The sequence below is a fragment of the Lactuca serriola genome, chromosome 8 (assembly GCF_051521515.1).
Source record: "Lactuca serriola cultivar US96UC23 chromosome 8, Lser_US96UC23_V15, whole genome shotgun sequence".
Lineage (NCBI taxonomy): Eukaryota > Viridiplantae > Streptophyta > Magnoliopsida > Asterales > Asteraceae > Lactuca > Lactuca serriola.
This window is the reverse complement of record NC_136415.1, coordinates 260,182,242-260,192,620: the sequence shown is the minus strand read 5'-3', so window position 1 is coordinate 260,192,620 and position 10,379 is coordinate 260,182,242. Positions and strand designations below refer to the sequence as shown.

The 10,379-nt window shown below is 40.2% G+C and overlaps 1 non-coding gene across 1 annotated transcript; it reads left to right on the top strand.

Moving 5' to 3' along the window:
* The first annotated feature begins 7,166 nt into the window (after positions 1-7,166).
* Positions 7,167-7,273, top strand: LOC145071591 (small nucleolar RNA R71). The gene has a single exon (XR_013690597.1). It is a non-coding gene; the product is annotated as a small nucleolar RNA R71 (small nucleolar RNA).
* The last annotated feature ends 3,106 nt before the right edge of the window (positions 7,274-10,379 follow it).

The following is a 10,379-nucleotide window of genomic DNA, read 5'->3' as shown; positions in this document are numbered from 1 at the left end:
TTACGGACTCAATCCTAAGGACAAGACTCCATAATTGTTTAAAAATCTTTCATTCCTTTCTTAACCCTCACTAGTTAGCATGCTTCCCTATCTTCAATCCCTGAAAAGAAAACTAACAGTGACACTAATAATCCAACCATAATAAAACAAAATCCAAAGTGTTTAACAATTGTCTTAGAACAAAACATCATAAGCATAAAAAAAACAAATTCTTCAATCTTCATCATCCATTCTAGCTCCTCCTGCTCCACTTCCACCCTCTCCATCTCTTCTTCGCATCCTCTCATCCCAATTCATGATATAGGGATAGCCGGGTCCAGGTCTTGGGGCAATTTGCATTTGTTGAAAGAGGTACTAGAAAGATTGATTATTGTAGTTTACCCCTCGCCCAATATCATCCAAGTAGCGTCGGTACTCTACTTGGTTCCAACCATCATTAACCTCCACCGGAATAACCGGTGGATCCTCCCGCACCCGTTTGCTCCTTTGTCGGACCCGCCTTCCCGGCTCCTCGGGGACCGCCGGCTCGTCTTCATGTGGAATAGTAAAGGAATCACCAAACTTTTTAACTATCCGTGCCCTCCTATAAAGTGCAGTGTTGAATGGTGGAGGGTGGAGAACCGTTAGTGCTCGAGCTTGTGGCAAATCCAAGATCCCAAATGATTTGGGAAGTCGGGTAATAAACATGCCTCCATTTATCTTTGAATTGATCTTCTCTTTGACCGCCCCCTCAGCAAGAAATTTGGCAATGCAGTAAGGAAGGTTGCAAAAAATGTCCGGAGTGATGATGCTCCACATGTAGAAGATGTCAAGGGTGGGGACTTTGTCCCCATCCTTCCGCATATTTATCGTACTAGCCACAAACCGGTGAATGAGTCGGTGGATCGGAGAACGAATGTGACCTTCTTGCGCGGTGGATGGAATGTAGACTCGGTTTGCAATTGTGTTCCACCATGTAGACGCCACTACCTCCTCGGGAAGTTCTTTGCAACAATTTTCCAAGAAGGCTTCAAAATATTCCGTCATCACCATGTCTTGATCATAAATACCCAACCTCCAGGAGAACTCCACTATGCTGCATTGTCGCAGCTCCCCGCCCAAAGAGAAAGAGATTGTGTTAGGATTATAGTACTCACTACCACCTCGAAATGAGGTGATAGCAAAGAATTCCCAGCACAACTCAGCGTAAACCGGCTCTTGGATTTTAAATAACTGCAACCAACCATCACAAGTGACGTTGGCATATCCCAAATTGCAATCCTTTACCATGTACGGGGTGAGTTCTTCTTCCAAACCAACATTTCCCATCCATCCCCAATCCACTGCATTTGGAAGGTGAATTTCCTTCTGCCTAAGTGCCTCCAGTCTGTTTAGAGCTCTTGTTTTTGAAGATTTGGATGTAATTTGTTGAAAAGATAGCCATGGCATATCACCATGGCTTCCCCCTCGCGAAGATTGACCCCTTCTTGCCATGCTACTTGTATACACAAACCAAGAACACAACAACAAACAACACCCAGTAATTAAAAACAAAAAAAATATTGGGTCTGATGGTGACCTACTCGCCGAGTACACGACTCTACTCGGCGAGTAGTATGAACACCATGACAGATCGAGTGTCGGATCTGTGTAAACTGTCCAAAGGTCTAAATTTTCATAGGGTTTTGCTGTAATTACTTATCTAACCATAAATCTTGAAGAAAGTACTCCTAACAACATCTAATTCGTGATTAAATCAAAACCCTAGAAGTTGAGGAAAACTCCCCAAATCCGAAATTACTTCAAATTAAGACAGATCTGTGATAAAAATCAAACCTTTCAAGAATTTAAAGGTTAAAGATGTTACCTTTTTGCTTGAATAGTGAGGATTGAGTAGAAAATTGAACGAATCTTGAAAGCGACTTGAACGATGGCTGAGAGGATAGTGCACGACGAGTAATGGGATGAAATGGTGAAAATAATTTTTTTTTATAGATTATATTTCACTCGTTTTAAACTAGCTACTCGCCGAGTAGAATGGGTTTACTCGCCAAGTAGAATCGCTTTCGACTGACATCTGACTGAACCGAGCATCTACTCGCCGAGTACACGGGTCTACTCGCCGAGTAGAATGTCACAGATTGAAGAATTTTGTGTATTTATAAAAATCAGTGTATTAATTTATGTTTTTACACCATCCACCCCACACTCTAATCATGACTTGTCCTCAAGCAGTTATTGGCATAAAAGTAGATGAAGAAGAATGAAAAAAATGTAAAAATAAAGAAAAGGAAAGAAAATGCAAACTTGAGACTCGGGTTGCCTCCCGAGAAGCGCTTCTTTTTATGGAGTCGTTAGCTGGACTCCTCCCCTTCTACGTGGCTGTATTCCTTTCCAGCAACAGCAATTCTTCCATTCCTTCATTCCGGGGGACTCCTTCTTCATATGCTTTAACCCTATGACCATTAACTTTGAAGGGCGTGCCGTCTCTTGATAACAACTCTATAGCTCCATGTGGAAACACCGTCTTGACCAGAAAAGGACCATCCCACCTTGATTTGAGTTTGCCCGAGAAAAGTTTTAATCGTGAATTGAAAAGCAACACTTTTTGGCCTTCATGGATTTCTTTATTCTTGATCCTTTTATCATGCCATTTCTTGGTCTTTTCTTTATAAATCCAAGAACTATGGTATGCATCATTCCTTAGCTCTTCAAGGGCATTCATTTGCATCAAACGGTTGATCTTTAGTTCTTCCATGTCGAAGTTGCACCTTTTTAAAGCCCAATACGCCTTATGCTCGATCTCGACCGGTAAATGGCATTGCTTTCCATAAACTAACCTATATGGTGTAGTACCAATAGGTGTTTTGAAAGCTGTACGAAAGGCCCATAATGCATCATCTAGCTTATCTGACCATTCCTTGCGGTTGCTTCCCACCGATTTTTCTAAAATTCGCTTCAAGGCTCGATTGGTCACTTCGGTTTGTCCACTAGTTTGTGGATGATATGATGTGGAGAACTTATGGGTAACCCCATATTTCTTTAGCACTTTTTCCAATTGATCATTGGCAAAATTTGTGCCTCGGTCACTAATAAGGGCTTTCGGGACTCCAAATCGTGAAAATAGTTTCTTTAAAAATCGTACTACCACCCGTCCGTCATTTGTTGGTAATGCTTGTGCTTCCGCCCACTTAGATACATAATCGACCGCTACCAGTATGTACTTGTTCCCTTTGGACATGGGAAAAGGTCCCATGAAGTCAATGCCCCACACATCAAACACCTCGCACACTTGGATACTATGTTGTGGCATTTCATTTCGGGATGAAATATTTCCCACTCTTTGACAAGCATCACATTCTTTGACAAATTGGGTTGCATCTTTAAAAATTGTTGGCCAATAAAACCCAATGTCAAAGATCTTCTTCGTCGTGTAGTGTGCTCCATGATGTCCTCCCGTGGGCCCGCTATGGCAATGCTCTAGTATTCTCCGGCTTTCCTTCCCGAACACACATCTTCGTATGATACCATCCGCACAACTTCGGAAGAGGTATGGGTCGTCCCAATAGTAATATTTGATTTCAGCAAAGAATTTCTTCTTTTGTTGACTACTATAGTCCTTCGGGATGTAATTTGTAGCTAAATAGTTAGCTATGTCTGCGAACCATGGCTCTTCTCCTACTGACACCATGATGTACTCGTTTGGGAAGTCGTCTCCTACGATATCTTCTTGCAATTGCGGGTTCTCAAGTCTTGACAAGTGGTCGGCTGCCACATTCTCCATTTCCTTCTTGTCTCGTATCTCTATGTCAAATTCTTGAAGAAGCAACACCCATCGTATTAGTCTTGGCTTGGCATCCTGCTTGGAAAACAAATACTTGACAGCCGAGTGGTCAGTAAAAACAGTAGTTTTAGATAGAACCAAATAAGGGCGGAATTTGTCAAAGGCATACACCACAGCAAGTAATTCTTTTTCCATGGTGGTGTAATTTTCTTGGGCTGGGTTTAGGGTCTTGCTAGCATAATATATGGGTTGAAAGCGCTTATCAACCCTTTGACCAAGGACAGCTCCTAATGCATAGTCACTAGCATCACACATAATCTCAAAAGGTAAGTTCTAATTTGGTGCAATAATGATTGGGGCATTAATTAGTTTTTCCTTTAAAATTTCAAATGCCTCTAAACACTCTTTAGTGAAATTAAATGATGCATATTTTAGTAGTAGTTGTGTTAAAGGTCTAGTTATTTTGGAAAAATCTTTTATGAAACGCCGGTAAAAACCCGCGTGTCCTAGAAAACTCCTAATGCCCTTCACATTAGTTGGTGGGGGTAATTTGGCAATAGTGTCTATCTTTGCCCTATCCACTTCAATTCCCATTTTGGAAAACTTGTGGCCCAACACTATACCCTCCTTGACCATAAAATGGCATTTCTCCCAATTGAGGACCAAGTCGGTTTTTTCACACCTAGCAAGCATTAAGTCAAGATTAGTGAGACAATCATGGAAAGATGATCCAAAAACGGAAAAGTCGTCCATAAAAACTTCCATGAATTTTTCCACCATGTCGTGGAATATAGCTGTCATGCACCTTTGAAAAGTCGCGGGTGCATTGCATAACCCAAAAGGCATGCGTCTATAAGCAAAGGTCCCACTTGGGCAAGTGAATGTGGTCTTTTCTTGGTCCATTGGGTCTATGGGTATTTGAAAATACCCCGAAAATCCATCTAGAAAACAATAATAGCTATGGCCCGATAATCTTTCTAGCATTTGATCAATAAAAGGTAAGGGAAAATGGTCTTTACAAGTGGCATCGCTTAGCTTTCGATAATCGATGCACACTCTCCAACCGGTTACTGTTCGTGTCGGAATTAGCTCGTTATTTTCATTGGTTATGACTGTCATCCCTCCTTTCTTGGGCACCACTTGGACCGGACTCACCCATGGACTGTCGGAAATGGAATATATAATTCCCACATCTAAGAGCTTGACCACTTCCTTCTTGACTACTTCTTGCATATTCGGGTTTAGTCTTCTTTGGTGTTGTACAACCGGCTTTGCTCCTTCTTCCAGATTGATCTTGTGGGAGCAATAGGATGGACTTATTCCCTTGATGTCAGTGATGCTCCATGCTATGGCCTGTTTCCTCCTCTTTAATACTTGCACGAGTTCTTCTTTTTTCAGAATTGGTCATGTCAGAGGCTATAATTACTAGCTTTGGGTTGCCTTCTTCGAGAAAAGCATACTCCAAATGATATGGTAAGGTTTTCAGTTCCGATTTTTGGCTCTGACTGTTGGACTCGCCGAGTGCAGGTAAGGTACTCGACGAGTTGATGGTTGCATTCACGAATTTTGACTTTTCTTCAGATATACTCGGCGAGTAGATCGGCCCTACTCGGCGAGTAGGGCTGTAAGATTGCTTCATTAGTTCTTCATACTCTGCTTCTTCCAACAGTCTTTCAATTTCTAATAGATCTTTTTCTGGATCAAATGCTTCATCTAAAGCTGCAAACTTGTTGGAATCTTCAGGTATGTTTTCCTCTAATAGTTCATCAAGCATGTCGATTGAGAATGCCGTGTCGTCACTGCTCCTAGAGTACTTCATAGCTTGGTCCACCCCGAATGTTACTGAATCGTCCCCGACCCGTAAGGTGAGCTTTGAGTCTCTCATGTCTACTATAGCGTTGGCCGTGTTGAGGAAGGGCCTTCCAAGGATGATTGGTACTTGTGGATCCGCCTCCATGTCTAGAATGATGAAATCAGCAGGAAAAACAAATTTATCCACCTTGACTAGTATGTCTTCGCATATGCCTCTTGGAAAGGTGGCTGTTTTGTTGGCCAAGTGTATTGCCATGCGAATTGGCCTTGGTTCCGGGAGATCTAGCTTCTTGAAGAATGAATAAGGCATTAAATTCACACTTGCTCCCGAATCGGCTAAGGCATAAATGGTGGTCAAGTTGCCAAATTGGCAAGGTAAGGTCAAACTCCCCGGGCCACCTTTCTTCTTAGGTAGCCTATTTAGCATAGCAGCTGAGCAGCTTTCATTGAGTACCACCTTCTTCACTTCTTCCATCTTCTTTCTATTTGTGAGAAGTTCCTTAAGGAACTTTGCATATTTGGGCATTTGCATGACGGCTTCAATGAATGGTATGTTGATTTGAAGAGTCTGGATGTGATCTAGAAACTTCTGGTACTCCTATTCCTGCTTCTCCTTCATAGCTCGGGTTGGGTATGGCATGGGAGGCTGGTAAAGTTTTTCAGATGCCTGTGTGGTGGGTTTTTGTGATGTACTCGCCGAGTCCATACGAGGTACTCGGCGAGTAGGGCTGTCAGAGTGTAATTCTTGGTTTTCTGCTTGCTTTTCTGCCGCCTCCTTCTGTGATTTCTTGGATGACTCAGTCTGAATAGGTGCCAGGGGGTTATTATCTTCCCACTTCTTCTTGTGACAATGTTTATTTGCACGCCTCGTGGGTTATTTTCAGTTTTGCTAGGGAGTTCGCCCGGTGATCTTTGGTTGATTTGTTGAACAAGTTTCCCAAGCTGTGTCTCTATATTGTGAATAGATGCTTGCTGGTTCCTTAGCATGGTCCTTGTTTCTTGAATTGCAACATCATGGTCACTGTGTCTTTTTTCTGAAGCAGCTACAAATTTTGTGAGCATTTCTTCCAAGCTTGGCTTCTTTTCTTGCACCGGCTCCTCCTTTTGGTATAACCCTCTCCCTTTTTGCCTAAACCGTTCCTCCTTGGTTTTCTTGTACTCTTCATCAGGGAGCCAATCTTTCTGTTGTCTTCGCCAGTCTTCATCATATCGGTCTCCACTTGAGTAACGCACTTGTGCCTTCTTGTTACCATTTTCATCTAAATCACAATCTCTAGTGAGGTGAGGCCCATTGTAGTTTTCACAACCCACCCGAATAGCATGGATTGTTTGATCCATTTTATCCATCCTCCTATCCATAGTTTTTAGCATAGCCATGACCGCGGATAAGTCTTCAGTAGCTGCATAGGCAGCTCCCCTAGTGACATCATGCCTAGGGTAGCGGTATTCTCTAGAGTGTTTAGAGAATTCTTCAATCAATTCTTTGATCACCAGGGGTGGCTTCTTTGTGAGCGGGCCTTGCGAGTCTAGCAACTGCCTGGTTGTGACATTGACTCCATCATAGAAGATGGATACTTCTTGCTAGCTGTTGAGGTCATGGTGTGGGCAGTTTCTTAGTAAGCTCTTGTACCTTTCCCAAGCTTCATTTAGAGACTCTCTAGCTTGTTGTTCAAAGTTAGCAATGGCCTTCTTCAACTTGGCTATCTTGGAAGGTGGGCAGAAGTGATCAATGAATTCTTCTTTCATCTTGGCCCAGGTGGTGACTGAGCCGGGGGGAAGTGATTTAAGCCAGTCTTTTGCAGCACCCTTGAATGTCACTGGAAGCATACGAAGTAGCTGAGTCTCGCGGGGCACATTTGGAACATTGAAGTAATCAGCTACATCATTGACTTCATCCAAATGTTTATAGGCATCTTCATGGTCTTTTCCATAAAAGGGTATTTCCTTAAGTAAAGCTAGGATATGACCCTTTAGCTCGAAGATAGCAGTCGCGGGATGCTCCTGATTTGTTGCTCTTCTTTTTCCCAAAAATAGTCTTCAAATTAGACAAGGGTGATTTCTTTGGTGTACTTGAACTATCCACGTCCTTTCCCTTGTTTCTTTTCAATGCGGTTTCGGGATCTTCAAACGGGGGTACCAGCGGGGTGTTTGATCCTCTGGTCATGAAAGTCCTGAAATAAACAGAATAAAAGCGTAAAAAGAACAAAAATGTACTAAAAAAAAATTAAAATTTACTGCCAAATAAACTGCTACTCGCCGAGTAGGTGCGATTGCACTCGGCGAGTATCAGTGATATTTTGAAAAAATTCTAAATTTAATCCTAAACTAAAACAGATGCTAAAACCTAATTATTAATTACTAAATTGCAATAAATGAACTCTATGCAAGTAAACTCACACAAAGGATCGAAAAAATTAGGAATTAGATTAATTATTTAGAACCGTTCCCCGGCAACGGCGCCAAAACCTTGATGTGTGTAAAATGCACTTGTTTTATCCCTACTTTTAATTAATAAATTTGACACACAAAGGCAGTGAACCTGTCTTTTAGTGGTATAGATTAGTAAGTAAGGTGTCGAACTCAGGGAACGGGAAATTAAACTAATAACTAATTTTAACTAAACAACTAATAAAAGTAAAAGGGGTTTTCTTCTAGTTTTGCAAGACTAGAAACTTAGGCACACTAAATTAACTAAATAACTAAAGCAATAACTATTCACCAAGTTTGATAAAGATGTTTCTATTTAGGTTCAACCAATTCACTCCTATGGTTATTTTGTATTTATGATAGATTAATTGCTATTGGTTACCAATTATAATGGTTAGGTTCATGTTCATTACTCCTAACCCTTAGACAATTAACTAATTTAAGTGGTGATCAAGTGTTTAAACTAATTAATTCCCTAGATTAATGGTTTGGATTAAATAAGATTTGTAATGGTCAATTAAGTTATTAATTCAATTAACCTCTTGTTTGATGGTTTCTCAAACAAGCTCACACATTAATCTTCCTATTGTCTTATTAATCTTAGTTTCATAATCATTACTTCTAAGCATATGGTTTAGTATTCACATAGACATATGAGGTTAACAACTAAGAGATGTTCATGCAGCCTAATTGTCTTCCAATTACCAGAAAATAGTAGTGATTAATGCACAAGGTTCTTTAACAAACTTAATTTAATAAATTACCAATAGACAATTAATCAAAACTAAGAATTAAACCATAGGAGTTCCTTGGTATTCGCCAAACAGAAACAAAAACGAATTTAGTTCATAGGTGCAGTAGAAACAATCATAAAAACAAAGTTTTCTAAATCAAACATATTCAATACTTAAATCTAAGTGGTAGGATTAACCTAATTGCTTGAATTCTTCAAAAGATTGAAGCTTAGGGTTCCTCAGCGTCCTTTAGGGCTCTTAATCGCAGCTTGACCTTCAAAAATCGCGAGGAATGTGTTCTCCTCGGATAGAGATTCAGTTTTTATAGATATCTCAAAACAGGGTGTACTCGGCGAGTAGCAGGACCAACTCCCCGAGTAGGTGCATAGTTATCCGACTTGAATAAGGAATCGTATCTATCTTCTGGAACTTCCTCCGGTACTCGCCGAGTAGAGTCGTCTACTCGTCGAGTAGATGGTCTTTTGTCTCTCTCATTTTCATTCTTTGATCTTCAATTGCTTCTCCTTGCTTCCTTTTACCTCCAGGCATATCTTTTGGACTGAAAACAAAATTCAAAACATTTTAAGTACCTTTTGTCCACATTATTCACATAATTAATTCAAAAATGATTAAGAATATGTACTAAATAATTAACTAATTATGCACATATCATGCATGAACCAACTAACCGAAAGGTGTCAGATTGCAAGGAGAATCTTATCATTCGCATGGCTTTCACATTACATAGCAACTTCTCTTTCTCATCATGTGGCATCTTCTGTTCATCTGCTACAAGCTTGTTGTACTCCTGTTGAGTCTTGACAGTAGTGTTCATTCCCGAATGAACAAACGGTCCAAGAGTGATGGCTTCCCAGATGAGATAGCCATGATCTTCAGAACCGATCACGTAGTCTTCAAAGTGAAGCACCCATACTTCATAGTCTTGAGTATAGAGTATGGGTATCCTAGTTGTAGATCCAATGTTGTTTAAGATGTTGATGGGATTTGTTTGCGAATCATCGTGATACATGTTGAGTTTTTAGAATCAGACTGTTAAACTCGAGATTACGGTTTTATCTAAAACAAAGTTTCCTTCAAAACAACGAAGACGAATTGTTATTTATACGATAAAAGCGGAAACCCTAAGGAACTCTGGATACAGAAGGAATGTGTATTGATCACACAAACTCCTGCTCTGATACCAATTGTTGGAACAAAGTTCTATCAGGATCGATTGATTCTAAGTGCGCAAACAAGAAAGTACGTAAAGTGAACAAGAATATGGCTTGAAGACATTGAATGATTAATGCTTCAACACCTTAGAAGTGCTCGATTAAGAACTTCGACTGTAGAGGTGTTTAGGGTTACAAAACTCAATCGCAATTAATAAGACGTGTAAACCATAATGCATACATGCATGCATGCATATATATATATATATATATATATATATATATATATATATATATATATATATATATATAGTCTAACCCTAAGAGATAATCACGTATGGATAGGCCGAATCCGGATATATACAAAAAGCCCTAAGACGCAACACAATAAGCCCCAACAATTATATTTTCAAACTCATTCGAAAAGTTAGGATTAGTAGAGACAAAAATAATATCATCAACATAATTTTT